This window comes from Micromys minutus (genome assembly GCF_963924665.1).
Source record: "Micromys minutus genome assembly, chromosome: 1".
Taxonomy (NCBI): domain Eukaryota; kingdom Metazoa; phylum Chordata; class Mammalia; order Rodentia; family Muridae; genus Micromys; species Micromys minutus.
Window position 1 is genome coordinate 234,518,229 of NC_137969.1, and position 17,177 is coordinate 234,535,405.

Sequence of the window (17,177 nt, forward strand, 5' to 3'; positions counted from 1 at the left end):
GTTTCCTTCTGTTAACTTGTTTGCACATCCCATCTAGAGAGCAAGCATTCTCTTCCAGCTTACTCACCCTAAGGCCATATCCTATGTTACCCAAGGAAAATGACCATACTACACTAATCCTCCCAAATTACCCGAGTCTGAAAGAACCTCTCCAACCTGTTCCATGATGTCTCTCTGCCCATGTGTCTGTCTAGTGGGAGTACTGGGACTTCTTGCCCCCTGTACCACCATCAAAACTGCAAAAGGGACCCACACTGGTTGATGCTGTATCTAGGATAAATTGGGAAACTTTCTAAGAATCACTCTACATGGCAACAGAAGCAGATAGAAGGTGTGGATGGTAGTAATTGTGTGATAGGAATAGTTCAGCCGTAGAGACCTTAATCATACAATGGCTAGTTTTAAATGTCAACTTGACTCGGCCTAGAATCGCTTAGAAAAGAGTCATAATGAGAAATTATCTAGAGTCTGGCCTGTAGTCATGTCTTTAGGGAGATGGGGAAAACCCAGCCCACACTGGCAACACCATTTCCTAGGCCGATGGGATAGGGTGTTGGTAGTGGTGTTGACAGAAGAGGAAAAAGTAAGCAAGTAAGAATCCATGATTCTTTCTCTGCTCTTAATGATGGATGGATGCTTCTTCCAAAGTTTCTTTTCTTTTTTTTTTAACAGAGAAGGAGAATTTAATGTTGAGGAAAGGACAGAAAGATGCTTAGGGTGCTGTCTCTGGCAGAGGAATGCCTTGGCCCTGATGCTGGGCCAAGAGACAAAGAATCAAGGAGTGCAGGGCCCGGCAGACAGGTGTGTACCCCAGGCGGCTCAGGTGTAGGTAATCATACATGTCATGGTGACTTATGGTACCACCCGAGTACACAAAGCCACGGTCTGCATCTAAGAAGTGGGCTCGGGGTTGGCAGCTAGTGCTGCTCGAACCAGCTCGTTTACCTGTCGGTTTTTTTCTCGAAGTGGGTTGGGGTGCTGGCCTCTCGGGAGCAGGCCCAGCACAACCACCCGTGCCTGGGGTTGCAGCTTGTTCACCAGCTGTACGATGGCTTTGATGCCACCCGTCACTTGTTCTGCTGTGTGGCCGTGGTTGTTGGTACCCACCCAGACCACCACAATCTTGTGTTCCAGCTCCCCATTCTCAAGCCTCCGGAGTACATGCTGTGTGCTGTCACCACCAGTGCCAAAGTCAAGTGCATGCAGAGGTGAGAAGAGCTCCCGCCAGATCTCACACTGGTGCATTAGCTGAACCAAGGAGTCCCCGATAAAGACGACTTCGGGTTCCTCGTCTTCGCTGTCCGCCACAAATCGATGGTGCAGAGACATCCAGCACCCGCCGCCCTGCACGTCGTGCACAGGCGTGGGCTTGCTGGCCCGGTTCTCCCCTTCCACGCTCATCCTCAGCACCACAGCCCCCTGAAAAGCCGACAGGGATCAGGGACAATCTTCCGATGTATTTTTTCATAGCAACTGAAGACGTGAAGACGTGAAGGACACACGTGATAGAGAAACCGTGGCTGTGGTTCCCTGTCGCCCGAGGTACAGGAAAGGAGAAGGCAGAGCTAGGAAGTTAAGCGTTTGGCTGACTCCTACAGCAGCTGCCCAGTACTATCCATTTCCGGAGGACAATTCTTTAACTTTTTAGTAAGTTGACAACCAAACTAGCAGTTGGAAGAACTGCTCAGAAACATCTAGCTCATTTATTTGCAGAAGTGGTTCTCAGGCTTGTCCTTTACCGGCAGGATAGAGAGATGGGGGCAGTGCTGCATGTGGCAGAGGAGAGGAACCCTCCCTCCGCCTGATGCCTCTTACCAGCCGAGAAGCAAAACTTTCAACCCACTTATTTATGAACATTTGTCAACGGCTTTCTCCCTTTATAACTACACACCTGTAATTTTCTGCAGTTCTCACCAGGAACTGCCTATTCGTGATAAGAAGGTGTTCTATACCCCGGGGACAATGACAATCCTGGCAAGTCTATCTTTCTCTTCATGTATCTTCTTTTTCTGTGAGAAGCCCTACTTACTTGGTCCTTGAGGCCAACATCTCTTCCTCGTCTGTACCATTTCAGAATATCACATTTCCTATCAAGCTGGTGGTGCACACCTTTAATCCCAGCGCTCTAGATCTCTGATTTAAGAGGCCACAGCTCTGATGTACCAACATTCTTTTGCAGAAAATTAAAATCTGTACAGAAAGGTTATGATTCATGGAATCTGTTTGATGTGGAAAGAGAATCATGGTTGAGCTGATGTTGGCAATTTAAGCCCTGCTGACTGAATGAAAAAAAAAATTTGCTAATATCAATTAATGACCTGCAGGCTTTTTCTTTACCCTGACTCATGCCTTACTGGTAGGATCAATGTTTTCAGTATTTGGGATCTGGTTCAATGATCCAGAAAAGGAACTTTGTAGTTTCAGAATGTCATCCAACTGTATATTTATTTTATTGTATATAATGGTGAACAGTGGTAAATAATTTTATATTCCTTTTTGTAAAAAAAAAAAAAAAAAAGTTTCTCATTGAACCAATTAAGTTAAAATGACTAACCAGCCAGCCCCAGTTATATGCCTGCCTATGCTTCCCTAGTGTTGAGATCACACACACACACACATACACACACACACACACACACACACACACACACACACCACTTTTTGCATGTGTTAGGATATCTCAATTCAGGTTCTCCTGATTCTAACAGCAGCTTCTTTATAAACTGGTTCATCTTCCCTGCTCCAATTTGGTGTTCCACCCAAGGGTACCTAACTCCTGACCTGTGTTACAGACCACTTCAGGCTCAAACAGGCCTTGCTGTGATTTCAACTCTCTATAGTCTGTAAATCAGCAAAAAAATGAGGCATATCACAATGGGCTGTCTGAGAGAGTGACACCCAAAGGTCCGAGAGACAAGTGTGTTGCACACAGGACCACAGAGCGAACTCTCCTGTGCATCTCCTGTGCTGCTGTAGCAGGAAGAGAGTACTCGAGCCAAGCCAGGACTTGACGTGTAACATCAGTCAACTGTGAATAACCCAACAGACACTTCATTCTTTAGCAAAAGTAGAGAAAGGTGGATTTTCAGGCAGCTCTGAGAAGGCTGTGTCTCACCTCTCATATCAGAACTACTTAACTTTCTACTCCACTCTCCTTTCTCTGTTCCATTTAGTTCTTGACCTCATTCACTGACCTGATAAGTTGCTTAATAAGCACCTAGTGACGTAGCTGTATTTCATTAAGGCTCTCTTTTTGAGTTCTCTGCCAAGGGCCTGTGCAGAACAGCCATTTGTATTCGGCAAAGAACAAAGAAGTTATCATTTAAGGCCACGTTAACCTTGTCCACATAGGGAGGAGAGTTCATTGCCGGCCACGTTTTGATTCTGAGGTCCTTTCAGGATACCATGGCAGAGCCCACTTTTCCTACAACTGATTTGTCTAGGACACAGTGAGAACTTACAAGTTATCACACATAACCTGTGACAAACTGAGGAGCTCACCAATCCCAGAGCAAAAGCATATACTTAGTTGATGGGCAGCCTTTCACGCTTGCTGTACATAAAGCAGAAAGTAGAATTTTCTACTGATTGCCAAGAAAAGTTAGTTCAAATTGAACTTGGCCAAGGACAATGACAAAGCACAGATTCTCAACTTCAAAGCTGTTGCTTCTGGGGGGGCGGAACTATACTTATTTATCTCTGAATTAAATAGAATGTGGCTATTATACTTTGTGTAAGAGGTGTGTATATATCATACCTTTTTTTTGAGACAAGGACTCTCACTGCCCTGGAGCCTGCCTGGTAGACTAGACTGGCTGGCCAGTGGGCCCCAGCAGCTCATCTCTCTCTCCCCCTCCCCAGGACCAGATCTCAAGTACATACTACTATGCCTGTCTTAAGGTGGGTTCTGAGGACGGAACTCAGAACCTCATGCTTACAAGTCAGCCACTTCACCAACTCACGTAGTTCCCTAATTCCTAATATATTTTTCTATTGTCAACTTTTGAAGGCAAGGAGTTGATTCAGATAAGAGAATCTTACTGTGTTATGATAAGTAGTATTAATAGGTGGAGTCTAATTATTAATAGGTTAAGTTACAGAAGTTAAAAGTAGATGACTCAGGAAGAGAGGTCAGCAAGAGTGGTCAAATGTTCCTCAGATCTTTGGTATCGCAGAAGTAGATCCTAAGACTCCATTAGACACTGGAAATGAATCATGACACTAGGTGTAGTTTTCACAATGGGATAAACTATAGAGTAGTAAGAGCCATCCAATAGGACTGGACAGTGAATGTCCTAACCAAAGAGCCCCAAGGATGGGGTGTCTGCAGGAAAGCTAAAGGAGGCAGACTTCCTGTAGGCTGAAGAACAAGCTGAATCAAACAAAATATGTTTCATCAATTCTTTCTTAGAGATAGATACCATAATCATTGTGCTTTTAAGAGGAAAGTTTTGAACTAGAAAATATCATTCTGAGTGAGGTAACTCAGACCCAAAAGGACACGCATGGTATGGACTCACTTGTAAGTGGATGTTAGCCAAAAAGTACAGGCTATTCACGCTACACTCCACAGACCCAAAGAAGCTAAGCAAGAAAGAAGGCCCAAGCCAGGATGCTTGAATCATACTGAGAAAGGGAAATAAAATAGTCTAGGAGGCAGGTGGAGGGAGGGAACTGGGGGGGAAGGGGAAGGGGGGGTACAAGGTCATGATCAAGTGTGATACAGGAGAGAAGAAGGCCAGAGGGTCAGAAGAGTGAATGGAAATCAGTGGCTGTTGGGGGTGGGCGATAGGGGAAGTCTCTAGGAAGTCCCAGAGACCTGGGGAGGTTCCCAGGAGTCGATGAGGGTGACTTGGCTGAGACTCCTAGCAGTGAGAGTTGTGGAGCCTTGTTGGGAACCAGATTGACCAGCAGAGCAGAGACAGCATTGAACTTCCAATCACCTGCTAGAGTAAGTGCCAAAAACACACCTTGACCAGACCCCCACAACTTTTGCCCCTTATCTCAGTTCTTTATGTAAATAGAAAGCTTGAGTCATGGCAGTCACTGGGCCTCTGAATTCATCTTCCCAACACAGCCATGCGCACTGCCTTTTACCGTGACGAGTCAGATGAACTAGGACAGGTATCTGAGCCAGCACGCTGAAGCTCCATTACACTGTGGCAACTAAAGCAGTTGGAACAAATGACTTATTTCAGAGCTATTCATAGGCATGAACAAAAAGCACACTGGCTTCAACCGCCATTTTTATCATGTAAACGTGCTCTATCCCCTCCTTGTCTGCTCACAAGACAAACCACACCCTACACCCTAGAACAACTCTGCTCCTAAACACACCAAGTGAGTCAGGAGTTCACAGCTTTCTTTGGCAGTGATCCAAGCAGCAGGAACTACCACACTCACATATTTAACTTTGAAGATTAGGGTGTTGATCTTTAGTTTGTTAGAGCTGTTTAATACAGGATAATATGAACTGGAAAATTAACAAAGAAGTAATCATTTGTCACTGTTCGAAAAGCCGGGAAGCCTGTGGTCAAGACCCTGGCACACCCAGCATCGTTTTTGTAGCTTTTAAAAAAAATGTTATTGGATATTTTTGATAATCTATTTTTTAATTGAACAGTTTTATTTTAAAAAAAAGATAAATGTACAGATTTTAAAAAGCATTTTTGCATAAAAGTATATGAATACATTTTTGTCAATATTTGATTTTTTTAAAGGTTTGATAGTATGCATTAAAATCTTACTAGTTACAATGAGCATAAAGTACATGTAAAAGAAGATGCAACCTAGAATTAGTGAAAGTTTTCTTGGTGTGTAAAGATTAAGTAATGATTTTTTTTTTTTTTTTTTTTTTTTTTTTTTTTTTGGTCTTTGTTTTTCTCATATAGTCTGTGAGTTGTTTCTGGGGTGTTCAGAGCTTTCTGCAGTTACTATCCAATTATCATTTTATCAGTGACTGCATATTATGTCTACTCTTTTGTGACTGGGTTGCCTCACTCAGGATGATATTCTCTAGATGCATCCATTTTCTTTTTTTTTCTTTTTATGTGAAACCACTTTTACTTGGTTTTTCAAGTAGTCGAATAGGATGAGACCATTTAGAATTTCAGAAAGTCATTGTTTCTGATACCTGAGTAAGTACTCCATTGTGTAAATATACCACAATATTTGTATCCATGCATCTACTGAAAGACATCTGGGTTCCTTCCAGCTTCTGGCTATTATAAAAAGGGCTGTTATGAACATTGTGGTGCATATGTCTTTGTTGTATGTTGTAGAGTCGCTGGGGTATATGCTCAGAAGTGGAATAACTTGGGTCTTCAGGTAGTACTATGTCCAATTTTCTGAGGAATCGCCAGACTGATTTCCAGAGTGGTTGTATCAGTTTACAACCCCACCGACAGTAGAGGAGTGTTCCTCTTTCTCCGCATCCTCACCAACATCTGCTGTCATCTGAATTTTTGATCTTAGCCATTCTGACTGGTGTGAGGTGGAATCTCAGGGTTGTTTTTATTTGCATTTCCCTGATGACTAAAGATGTTGAGCACTTCCTTAGATAATTCTCAGCCATTCAATATTCCTCAATTGTGAACTTTTTGTTTAGCTCTGTACCCCATTTTTAATAGGATTGTTTGATTCTCTGGTGTGTAACTTCTTGAGTTCTTTGTATACCTTGGATATTAGGCCTCTATCAGATGAGGGGTTGGTAAAGATCTTTCCCCAATCTGTTGGGTGTTGTTTTATTTTCTTGACAGTGCTTTAGCCTTACAGAAACTTTGCAATCTCATTAATTCCCATTTGTCAATATTTGACCTTAGAGCATGAGCCATTGGTGTTCTGTTCAGGAAATTTTCTCCTGTGCCTATGTGTTCTAAGGTCTTCCCTACTTTCTCTTCTAATAGTTTCAGTGTACATGTCCTTCACTTGCTTAGTTAGAGTCACACCAAGGTATTTCATATTGTTTGTAACTATTGTGAAGAATATCTTTTCCCTAATTTTTTTCTCCATATGTTTGTCCTTTGAGTAGAGGAAGGCTACTGACTTGTTTGAGTTAATTTTATATCCAGCCACTTTGCTGAACTTGTTTATCAGCTGTAGGAGTTCTCTGGTGAAATTTTTGGGTTCACTTAAGTACACTATCATGTCACCTGCAAACAGTGATGTTTTTACTTCTTCCTTTCCAATTTGTATCCCTTTGATTTTCTTTTACTCTCTAATTGCTCTGGCCAGGACTTCCAGTACTATGTTGAATAGGTAGGGAGAGAGAGGGCAGCCTTGTCTAGTGGGATTTTACTGGGATTGCTTCAAGTTTCCCACCGTTAAGTTTGATGTTGACTATTGGAAGGCTGTATATTGCTTTTATTATTTTTAGGTATGGGCCTTGGATTCCTGTTCTTTCCAAGTCTTTTAACATGAAGGGGTGTTGAATTTTGTCAAATGCTTTCTCTCAGCATCTAGTGAGATGACCATGTGGTTTTTTTCTTTGAGTTTGTTTATATGGTGGATTACATTGATGGATTTCCGTATATTAAACCATCCCTGCATCACAGGGATGAAGCCTACTTGTTCATGGTGAATGATCGTTTTGATGTGTTCTTGGATTCGGTTTGCAAGGATTTTGTTGAGTATTTTTGCATCAATGTTCATAAGTGAGATTGATCTGAAGTTCTCTTTCCTTGTAGGGTCTTTGTGTGGTTTAGGCACAAAGGTTACTGTGGCCTCGAAAAATGAGTTAGGTCAGCTTCCATCTGACTCTATTTTGTGGAATAGTTTGGAGAGTATTGGTATTAGGTCATCAATAAATGTCTGATAAAATTCTGCACTGAACCCATCTGGACCTGGGCTTCTTTCAGTTGGGAGGCTTTTGATGACTGCTTCTATTTCTTTAGATGTTATGGGATTGTTAAATGGTTTACCTGGTCCTGGTTTAACTTTACTATCTGGTATCTGTCTAAGAATTCATCCATTTCCTCCAGATTTTCCAGCTTTGTTGAGTATAGGCTTTTGTAGTAGGATCTGATGATTTCTTAAATTTCCTCAGTTTCAGTTGTTATGTCTCCACTTTCATTTCTGATTTTGTTAATTTGGTTACTCTCTCATTGCCCTCTAGTTAGTCTGGCTAAGGGTTTGTCAATCTTGTTAATTTTCTCAAAAAATCAACTCAGGTTTTTTTTGATTCTTTGAATGGTTCTTTTTGTTTCTATTTGGTCAATTTCTGCTCTGAGTTTGATTATTTCTTGCTGTCTACTCCTCTTGGGTGTATCTGCTTCCTTTTGTTCTAGAGCTTTCAACTGTCCTGTCAAATTGCTAGTGTATGTTCTCTCCAGTTTCTTTTTGGAAGCACTCAGAGCTATGAGTTTTCCTCTCAGTGCTGCTTTCATTACATATCATAGGTTTGGGTATGTTGTGTTTTTATTTTCATTAAATTCTAGAAAATCCTTAATTTCTTTATTTCTTCTTTGACCATGCTATTGTTTAATAGAGCACTGTTTTTAGTTTCCATGTGTATATGACCTTTTTGTTGTCTTTGTTGTTAGTCTTAGTCCATGGTGATCTGATCAGATGCATGGGAGTATTTCAATCTTCTTATATCTATTAAGGCTTGTTTTGTGACCGATTATATGGTCAATTTTGGAGAAGGTGTTGTGAGGTGCTGAGAAAGGGTATTCTTTTGTTTTAGGATGAAATGTTCTGTAGATGTCTATTAATTCCAATTGGTTCATAACCTCTGCTAGTTTCACCTCGTCCTTGTTCAGTTTCTGTTTCCAAGATCTGTCCATTGATGAGAATGGGGTGTTGAAGTCTCCCACTATTATTGTGTGGGGTGCAATGTATTTTTTGAGCTTTAGTTGGGTTTCTTTTATGAGTATGGGTGCTCTTGTATTTGGAGCATATATGTTAAGGATTGAGAGTTCCTCCTGATAAATTTTCCCTGTAATGAGTAAAAAGTGTCCTTCCTTATCTTTTTTGGTAACTTTTGGTTGAAAAGTCTACTTTATTCTATATTAGAATGGCCACTACAGCTTGCTTCTTGGGGCCATTTACTTGGAAGGTTTTTTCCCAACCTTTTACTCTGATATAGTGGCTGTCTTTGTCTCTGAGATGAGTTTCCTGTATGCAGCAAAATTCTGGATTCTCTTTATGTATCCAGTCTGATAGCCTATACTTTTTATTGGGGAATTAAGTCCATTTATTTTAACAGATATTAAGGAATAGTGGTTGCTGTTTCCTGCTATTTTTGCTTTTAGAGGTAGAATTGTGCCTATGTGTCTTTCTTCTTTTGGTTTTCTTCCTTAGGTATTTTCTTGTTCTTACTAGGATGTAGTTTCCCTCATTGTATTGGGTTTTCCACCTATAATTTGTTGTAGTGCTGGGTTTGTGGTCAGATATTGCGTAAATTTAGTTTTGTCCTGGAATATCTTGGTCTCTCCATCTCTGGTGATTGAGAGTGGTCTGCATGATGTCTGTCCAGGATCTTCTTCTAGCTTTCATAGTCTGTTGAGAAGTCGGGTGTGATTCTGATTGGTCTGCCTTTATATGTTACATGACCTCTTTCCCTTACTGCTTTTAGTATGCTTTGGGCACTTGGCGTTTTGACTATTATTTGTCAGGAGGAATTTCTTTTCTGGTCCACTCTATTTGGAGTTCTGTAGGCTTCTTTTATGCTTATGGTCATCTCATTCTTAAGGGTAGGGAAGTTTTCTTCTATGATTATCCTTAGGTTTGGTCTTCTCATGTGTCCTGGATCTCCTGGATATTTTGGGTTAGGAGCTTTTTGACTTTTGCATCTTCTCTATTTTGTCTATGTTTTCCATGTTGTCTTTGGCCCCTGAGATTCTCTCTTCCATCTCTTGTAGTCTGTTGAAGATGCTTGCATCTGTGACTACTGATTTCTTTTTTAGGTTTTTCTACCTCCAGGGTTATCTCTTTTAGTGTTTTCTTTATTGTTTCCATTTCCATTTTAAATTCCTTCTTCAATTCCTTCATCTCTTTGGTTCTGTTTTCCTCTAGTTCTTTGATTTCTTTCAGTGTTTTTCTTGTCTTCTCCTTAAAAGCTTCTATTTCTTTATGCTTTTCCTCCCATTCTTGTTTAAGGATCTCTATCATCATCTTGAGGTATGATTTTGGGTCTGAGTCTTCTTTTTCTGAAGTGTTTGGCATTCCACTGTTTGCTGTGATGGGAGAGCTGGGTTCTGATGTTGTCAGGTTGTCTTGGTTTCCATTGGGTAATTTTTTTCACTTTCCTCTTGCCATCTTGTCTGTGATTATATGTGGTCTTGTTGTCAGTGATTGGTTCCCGTCTCTCCCATGTACCTTGCCCGTGTCCCTGAATCTCCACTGTTCCTGGTGGCAGATGGCCTGAGCATTTGGTCTGCAAACCGATTCCCTAAGGCAGATTTCCTGCTCCCCTGAACCAATTGGGGATGGGGTGCTTTCTGCGTGCTCGGCCCAGACCTCTCTGCACCCAGGCTACTCACAGTGCAATCTCACCAGGCCTGCATCCCTGGATCTCCACTGTTCCCCACCCACCATTCTTAGCTTCCATCTCACAAAAGAGAGATTAGCTAATTCTTAAGTCTCCCATAACCTAATGCTCACACTGAAGTTATCAGGAACCTAGTGTCGCTATGAGTGGAGCGCTCTCATGACCAATTCACATCTCAGAGCCCCAACTTCAAATATGATTACTTTGAGAATTCGAAGTTCAATATATGAATTTGAGAGACACACAAGACTTTCAGATCGTAGTAATAACATAAAAACATGCTACACACTGCTTTAGGACCAAACCACTCTCAAACATTAGCTGAATGTAAACAAACCTACATTCTTTAATTAATCTTCAATCATATATATAAAACATAAAAATGGTCAGAACAGTAAGTTTTATGTGGGTTCAACACTGTATCTTCCCTTGGGGAAAAAAATACCTCCCTCACCCAAAAGAACCTCTTTTCCTCTAATTCCATTATGTGAGGTGCAAACGCTTCAACTACACCCTTCGCTGACTCGTGTGTGTGAACAGCAGCAAATTTGCCCTCATGCTCCCAGATAGTAAACTTTACCCAGGGAGACAGTTACAGCAGCCATTAGAGTCAAAGCCTGGGCCTCGGCAGCCGGAACAAATGAGGCTTGGCCACCCTGAAAGCTCTATCCAGTGTGGCCACGCTGGAGAGGGTAACAAACCAAGAGGTCCAGTGACAACCTCACAAGCCCAGATCTGGGGTCCTAACTTGTGCTTTAGATTTAAACAGAGAGCTAAAGGTGTTCACTAAGTCCTGGTCAAGGTGTGGTCTACCCATCACTGACTTAGGATTTCAGCTATGTCTCCTGCCAGGTGATTGGTATGATGACTTGTCAAATTTCTGAAATCTCTTTTTAGGAGACAACCCTCACCCCTCTCAAGATTTGGCCTTTTCCTTCTCCCAGCAGGAGGTTCAAGGAAATTCTGATTCTGTGAGGGACAATAATCAGATAACCAAAGGAAGAGGCACACACATCCCTCACTCTTGCCAACAAAAAAAAAAAAAAAAAAAAACTACTCGCTTTATTCAAGAGATCAGACAGACAGAAGGGATTGTGTCCAAGTCCAGCCTGGTGAAATCACAAATCAACTGGCTTTCTGACTGCCCCACCACCTTCACCACACACACACACACACACACACACACACACACACACAGAGAGGGGGGGGGGAGAGGGAGAGGGAGAGGGGGAGGGGGAGGGGGAGGGAGGGAGGGAGGGAGGGAGGGAGGGAGAGAGAGAGAGAGAGAGAGAGAGAGAGAGAGAGAGAGATGGTTTCGTTACCTTAGAAACTCATCAGTGGGCACTGTTTTTGTGGTTCTAGGACTGCTTCCCAATGTCTTCTGTAAGTCATCATAGCAGTTCAGGTTCTTGACGGCAGACATGTGAAGCAAATGGCTAAACTGTACAGAATGTACTTCAATCATATTCTCTTCCATTACTCTTCTCCCTCACACTCAATATTTTTATCAAGTTTCTCATGGCTTTAAAAAAGAAAATCCCAGTACCAGATATAGGCTATGTACTTGAGTTGGTCTGAGGGCCCTAACCCACCATTAACACACAATATAGCCATTGCTCCTGGGTGTCCATGAGAACTTGCTGTGGTATCCTTATCATGGAAGTCCTGTGGACTAGATGAAATCAGTGGCTCTTTGCCAGAATGACCAGTTCCTTTCGGACTAGTGCTTGGCACTTGGGAGCTTCCCTTTATGTTAGCTGCAAGTAATCCACACACATAATTGGCAAATTTGTTTTTAAAACAGTTCCTAGGCTGGAGACAAAGACCTGGGTTTGATTCTCAGCACCTACTTGGTGGCTCCTAACCATTCATCACTCCAGTTCCAGGGAATCCAATGCCACCTACTGATCCGTGAACACTGAATGCTCATGGTGTATGTGCACACATGCAGGGGGGAAAATATTCAGACACATGAAGTAAAATTGAAAACTAGTATAGTTCTATCAGTTTCCATTTTGAAAAACTAAATCTATTTCAGACCTGTGATTCCAAATAGTAAGTGTTCCCACTCTGTGATGCCCAATATTCCTTCTCTTCCTCCCCCTTGGTCTGCTCGTGCTAACCACACAGGTTTACCCACTCTGCCTTCTGGGCTGGTCTGTGACCGACCCTTTTCATCTCTCAGTCACCATATTCTGCTATTTGTACTTTAAAACAAAAAATAAAAATATAAAAAAACCAATCATTTTACATTATCCAAATTATTTCAAACTCAAAATCTTTCCATTGTCATTTCACAGATGGAAACTTGGGATTAAGGATTAAGATAATAATGTAGGAGATTCAATTAAACTGCAAAATACAAGAAATGCTGGCAATAAATAAAATATCTTTATTATGATTATTTAATAGTTAAAATCTGCATGTTTCCTTAGATAAAGTAGTTTATAACAGGATAAAAAATTACAAAAAGGCAAGCTCGTAATGATTCATTTGAATTAACTATAAAATCAAAATACTGCTAGTAATTTTAATATCTTCTAAAGTAACACAAAATATATTCAATATGTAATACAAACCTCAATAATCCAAATCTCCTAATAAGCAATTATTTACAAACTCTGAACTGAAAAGAAAAGTTTAGCCAAACAAATGAAACAATGTTCTTAATAACTTCATCCTATGTAGTCTAAGCTTTTTGAGTAGAAATACTCATTTAATACAATGTTAATTATATTAACCTTAATTTACATTTAGTTGGTGTGAATTTACCCATCCTAAATGCTTCTGTGCCTGGGAAATACAACTTTTGAAAGCGCTTAAAGATTTCTAACACCATTTAACAATTCAGTCTGGCATCCCAAACCTGCTACCTTATAGGTACAGATTTAACTAAGGGCACAAAATTTAACCGCATCCCTATTTTTGTTGAACTTCCTGTCTAAACTATAAGGTTTTACTCAGTTGTCCACATACCAATGTCACTTACTAGTAAGCAAAGCAAGCAACGTTACTTTTTTTTAAATAACATCTTTAATTAAAGTTTTTGCAAAGTAAAATATTAAACTTAAAATAGTCTTAGTACATCAAAATACTAAGCTCTTTAATTGTATTCCAAGATGGTCTTTAAAACTTAACACCCGATATATCACAGAAGAGCAACCTTGATCTGCAAGTGCACAGAATGAATTTCATAGACATAATAAATACATTTACGCCCTTACACGTAACAGTATGTACAACAGCAGTCGGCAACTGTGGCTCTGACAGCTATGGACTGGCCCCTCCCAACCCGGTGCTTTGGGAACTGATTTAAGGAAGCTTGACTGAACGACCAATTGTTTATTCAATGCTGTTTTGTTCTCCCCTCGAACGGGAGGAAGCTTTCATTCTTCAAAATAAAAATATTAAATTTGTTGTAATCGTCCTTAAATCACGTGTAAAAGGAAGATAACAGAAAGGCAAAGGCTTTTAGGGGGAAGAATATAAACCAGAATAATTTCCATAAGGGTAACAGATTAAAAGGTTAACCTAACAATAAAGATGAGAAAACACATAAAACCAAAAGCCTCAACAGCTGATATAGCTGCTTCAGTCAGGTAGGAAGGAAACATGAAACGAAAATGTACATAGATCAATACAATAGCACATTGCACAAAAGCTCAAAAGTTCAAGATGAAGTAGTATGAAAATATAAGAGCCTTCTCAAGAGGAAGAAAATGCTGCCTTTATAAAGAGAAAATTGCTAAGAGGAGATATGTCTGTTTTCTTATACAAGGAATACTTACCCTCTAATATGGTGACATTATTGCTATAAGGTAGTTAAAAAAAAAAATTCTCAGAGGGAGACAACTCTGCATTCGTCCATACCAGTCACCAAAAGAAAACCTGATTTTCAATACAGCAGAGAAAGCCTTTATATAAAAACTGGTATTTTTTACATTGCCTTCTAAAGCCAGAACACAGTATACTTGCCAATAACACAGTTTAATAACTACAAGCTGCATGAACCTTGATGCCCACCTGACTTTTTAAAAGGCAACAGTGTAAATGGGGCACATATTTAACAGAAATGGGAACGTTTCAAATATAAAAGGTCCACTATAAAGATCCCCTCCTATCCTGTTCAATCCAGAAACTGCATGTGACAAAGTTGTGTTCCTCTACGAAACCCCGTAAGCTACCGGGCATTCCGGTGGTGAGAATACAAATGACCACCAAGCAAGAGTTCATCTACTGAAAGGCACACACTTCCACCCTAGTCCTCTGTGTAAATTTGCCTCAGCACTACTGGCATGTCGTATAAAAGGTGCCTTCACTATGGGTACAAATCTAAACAGATCAGCTTCTGAAGATACTGCTTGCGTCCCTATTTCTACCTTTCGGATAAAACATGCTACTTTCATCTTAAAATTCTGCAAGTGGGAATCAATCCCTTGCTCTCAAAGGAAATGACACTTTAATAGAACTTAATGACATCATTGGTTAAACGTAATGGCAAAAGCATGATTGAGAATTCAAAGCAAGTGACATTCACACAGCAAAAGCTACTGTAATGGAGAATGTGGCACGCTACTTGATTTAAAAGGAGCACAGTGCAACAGCTTGTAAGAGCACAGTCTGGTGCGCAGGGCTGTTGGAACCAGCCTCAGAGCTTCCCCAGATCAAAGCACGTGTCCAGGACGCCAACATTATCAGGCAGTACATAGGTACAAACATAAATGGTGAGTTCCTGCTTCTGAAAGAAGTGGTTGTTCATGTTTGAAAACTGTAGCTAGGAAAACCAGGCCAGTGTACAATGCTAACCTTCAGTATGTCTGACTACACAGAGGGGCCAGGACATGTGCTGAATTAACGACTACTGATTAGCGACCCCGAATGCGGTGCTGCCGTAGGTAGTTCAGGTTACTGATTTCACTGAGTAAACACAAACCTACAAACTACAGTGGGGGACAACTCAACAACTCATGGGGTTTTGTTCCCTCTGTTCGCCAAGTTTCATAGTTAAACCAGAACTACTGTGTGCTTTGAGAATAGGAGATTAAACAAACTTCCCCTCAAAAAGCTACATTAATAAAGCAAACAAAACAAAAAAAACCTGTGTTACCAATCATGAAATACAAGCAAAATTTAACTTCTATCATGTTAAGACCCCACCACTGATACCAAATTTCACAGCATAAATTGGTTCAGTAAGGTGGGAAGTGGGGAGGAAAAAAATCAACTGCACTAATAAATTTTAAAATATGTACTTAAAAAAAGCACTACATAGCTCACAGTTTTTCTTTTGTAATATACTTTCGTTTTATCTGTTACTTCCAGAACTACATAAAGTCAAATTAAAGGAAGACAAATATGGAAGACCAAAAAAAAAAAGTCAACAAGCAAGTTAGCTTGAACGAAAATGTTGTTAGTCACGGAAGTGACGGTGAGTGAGCAACCCTGCAGGTCCCAGGAAGCTGCCTCACTGCAGAGCCTCTGCTCTGTAGAACCCCTTACAGGAACAGAGCTACACATTCTCAACACAGTAAATGACAAGTCAAATCTCTGGATTTCCTTTCCAATGTGCAAGTCTATATCATCAATGGCCTGGAAGAGCCACCCAATGAAAAAGAGGTAAATTTGTATTTAGTGGCCCACTTTCCTCTACCCCTTCCACCCTCAAACTTTCCCCTCAAATTACAAAGTTTCTTAAAAATTTTGTTCAATTAAAATAATTTCTAAAATTCTTTACTAGTAAACACAAGAAACTTTTATAATCACTAAATTGTTTAATAAAAACCCAGTCCTCGTCACTTGCCCTTATGCTTCTTAGACCGAGGTACAGAACGTCATCCCAGGGTTTCCATGAAGGCTAGTGCACAGGTGAGCACACAGACCAAGGTACAGAATGTCATCCCAGGGTCTCCATGAAGACTAGTGCACAGGTGAGCACACAGACCAAGGTACAGAACGTCATCCCAGGGTTTCCATGAAGGCTAGTGCACAGGTGAGCACACACTAGTCCAGCAAGAAAAACCTTCACATAGCACGTGCACTGTACAATTTCAGCTCAGCGGTACCTCTGTGAAATAAAAATATATTCCTGAGGAGCCAATTTGGGGTTTCCTCTTATAGTATGGGATTGAGCAGTTTCTCTGTAAGGAAATTAAACTGTCACTTTAATTCTAGTTAACATGGGTAAGACCCAAGTCTTTAAATCACATTTAACAAGTATGAAAACCTAATTAAATTAAGCATCCATTCCTGGGTCAAGTCTGTCTCAAAATGTGACCATTGATCTTTTTTCTTTAAATCTTAAGTAGATGTTCATACAACAGGGAAGCAAGAGGTATGTATTACTAAGGGAGAGTAACAAGTAAAAATATTTAAGACCCATTATGAGCTTTAAATTTTCTTATACAAGTGAATTAAAATTCAACACCATAATTCTTGCCCTTCTGTAAAACGCTCACACAATTTTTACCAAATATAACCACATACAATAAGCAGTTTCAGTTCAATCTATCAAAAGGGTAATTTCTTAAGGTCATTCCAACAAGTATCTTCTGATTGAGCCCAACTTGGAGAAACAAATATAGACAAAGCTTTACATGCTAATTACCAATAGCAGGTTCCTGTATTTAAAATTGACAGTTACAGTTTTCCTACGCAAACCCCTCCCCCCACCCAGCAACCCCAGGCGCTA

The 17,177-nt window shown here is 40.5% G+C and overlaps 1 pseudogene across 1 annotated transcript; it reads right to left on the reverse strand.

Moving 5' to 3' along the window:
- Positions 1 to 712: 712 nt before the first annotated feature.
- On the reverse strand, positions 713 to 1,401 carry LOC308415272 (platelet-activating factor acetylhydrolase IB subunit alpha1-like; annotated as a pseudogene). Its single transcript has one exon. The product of its transcript is annotated as a platelet-activating factor acetylhydrolase IB subunit alpha1-like (transcript).
- Between the last annotated feature and the right edge of the window lie 15,776 nt (positions 1,402 to 17,177).